This window comes from Gossypium raimondii, chromosome 1 (assembly GCF_025698545.1).
Source record: "Gossypium raimondii isolate GPD5lz chromosome 1, ASM2569854v1, whole genome shotgun sequence".
In the NCBI taxonomy this organism is placed as follows: Eukaryota; Viridiplantae; Streptophyta; class Magnoliopsida; order Malvales; family Malvaceae; genus Gossypium; species Gossypium raimondii.
In genome coordinates, this window is record NC_068565.1 from 3,952,380 (window position 1) to 3,955,101 (window position 2,722).

At 41.3% G+C, this 2,722-nt stretch overlaps 1 non-coding gene across 1 annotated transcript; it reads right to left on the reverse strand.

Moving 5' to 3' along the window:
- Nucleotides 1-789: 789 nt before the first annotated feature.
- LOC128033106 (small nucleolar RNA R71) lies at nt 790-896 on the reverse strand. Its single transcript, XR_008189446.1, has one exon. It is a non-coding gene; the product is annotated as a small nucleolar RNA R71 (small nucleolar RNA).
- Between the last annotated feature and the right edge of the window lie 1,826 nt (nt 897-2,722).

The following is a 2,722-nucleotide window of genomic DNA, read 5'->3' on the forward strand; positions in this document are numbered from 1 at the left end:
AGTCCAATCCACGAGGATTTGACCCTACTTCCTTTTACTATTCTTTTCATTATTTATTAGCGATAGGATATTTTTGGTGCTTTCAACGACCGCATCAAATTTTGGTGCCGTTACCGGGGACTGGCAACGTACTAATCTTGTTTTTTGTTTCTTATGACCAGATCTGCTCCAGGTACTCTTGCGTTCGATTCAGAAATTGAGAAGACTGCTAGAGCCAATCGCAAGGAGACAAAGTTACGAAAAAAGCAGTCAGCGGTGGTTGGAACTCAAAGTAATCCACTGCCAGAAATTGAAGTCGACGACGAAGCTGAGTCTAGGGTTAACGAAAATCCTACTCGAACACTTGAAAGTGAAAAAGTAGAAGTCGACTCACCAGAAGAAGTGCTTAATGCTAGGGTTAACGAAAACCCAAATTTAGCACACGAACTAATGGCTCAAACAATTCGGTAACTGGCCGAAGCTCCGACAGAACAACCACCATTGTGCATCGCGTATCCTACTATGGATACTGATTTTGAGTTGAAGTCAGGTTTAATCCAGTTATTGCCAACTTTTCGTGGGTTACAAAATGAAAATCCCCACAAGCATCTGAAAGAATTTCATATGGTTTGTCTTAGCATGAAACCTCAGGGGGTAACTGAGGATCAGATTAAATTACGTGCTTTCCCTTTCTCCCTAGCAGATTCTGCTAAGGAATGGTTATTTTATTTACCCCCTGGATCTATTACAACTTGGGCTGATCTATCTCGTTTGTTTCTGAACAGGTTTTTTCTAGCATCTCGAGCAGCTGAGCTAAGAAGAGAGATCGTTGGAATAAGGCAAAAAGAAGCTGAGTCCCTTTATGATTATTGGGAGCGGTTTAAGAAGTTGTGTGCAAGCTGTCCACAACATGGTATAACGGAGCAATCTCTCCTCCAATACTTTTACGAAGGTTTGAAGCCCATAGAGATGAATATGGTAGACGCTGCTAGTGGAGGAGCATTGGTCAACATGACTCCCCAACAAGCGAGAGACTTGATCTCCACGATGGCTGCAAATTCTCAGCAGTTCCGAGCCAATACTGAACCTCCTAGAAGGGTTCACCAGCTAAGTAATTCAACCTTAGAGGATAAAGTTGATAAACTTACTAATATGATGAACTCTCTTATTGCAGAAAAAGCAAAGACAGCTCGGTTATGCGGAATATGTGCTACACCTGATCATGCAACTGATGCTTGTCCCAGTTTGTATGATGATACCACGGCCCATCTGGATGCTGTGGGAAATTTCCCTGGGCCGCCACAAAGGCAATATGACCCCTACGCTAATACCTACAACCCAGGGTGGAGGGACCATCCTAACTTAAGTTATGGGGCTAATCTACGAAATAACCAGCCATACCAAAATCGGTTTCCGCAACAGCCGCAAGGTTCAGGTAATTTTCTAGAAACCATGGTCAATAAGTTAGCAGCTAATGTTCTTGATTTTCAGCAGCAAAATCTTAATTTCTAAAAGGAGATGAAGGATTTCCAATAGAAAACCGAGGCGTCTATCAAAGAGTTGACCACATCGATCGAGAAATTAAACTCTCAAGGGAAGCTGCCGTCACAAACAGAACCAAACCCTAGACAAAATGCAAATGCAGTGACGTTACGAAGCGAAAAGGTACTGGAATCGATTCCTGACAAGAATCTTGCCCAAGAAATTGCACAGGAAAAACCCAAGAAAGACGAACAGGTCCGACCGAAGCCTCCATTGCCTAAAATTCAACTTCCATTTCCCGAACGATTCAACCAGTGTCGAAGAGGTAAAGAGGACAAGGAAATCCTTGAAACATTTAGGAATGTCGAGATCAATATTCCGCTGTTGGACGCCATCAAGCAAATACCACGGTATGCTAAATTTCTTAAAGAGCTTTGCACCAACAAGCGAAAATTAACAGGTAATGAAAGGGTAAATGTTGGTGAGAATGTATCCGCAGTGTTACAACGAAAAATGCCGGCAAAATGCAAGGATAGGGGCATGTTTGCAATACCATGCAAAATAGGCCATCTAGGAATTAAGAAGGCTATGTGTGATTTAGGGGCTTCTATAAATGTAATGCCATATTCTATTTATGAATCACTTAACGCGGGTTTTTTGACAAAAACAGGTGTTATCATTCAATTGGCGGACAGGTCTGTTGTTCATCCAGAAGGAGTCCTTGAGGATGTTCTGGTAAAAGTTAAAGAGCTTATTTTCCCTGCAGATTTTTATGTGATCAAAATGGAGGAGGATAGCACTCCTGGATCTTCAGATCTTCTGCTGGGTCGACCGTTCCTTAGTACAGCTAGTACTAAAATTGATGTTCGAAGTGGAACTCTCACGATGGAGTTTGATGGGGAGATCGTAAAGTTTAATGTCTACGACGCCATTAGCCATCCAAGCGAAATCTTGAGCGTAAATCGTATCGATATAATTGACTCTTTAGTGGAAGAAAATTTTCATTCAATTTATGGAGATAATTCTGAACTTGATGAAATTGAATTTGTTAATGAGTTATTATCTCCAAATACTAAACTGTTACCTTCTGTTATACAGGAACCAGAGTTCGAGTTAGAACCCACAGGAAAGGCAAGGAAATTAGACATTCAAGAGTTAAAAGAAATTCGCAATGATGCCTACGAGAATGCTCGCATTTATAAAGACAAGACAAAGTTGTTTCACGATAAGAGAATAGCTCAGAAGCATTTTTCGGTAGGAC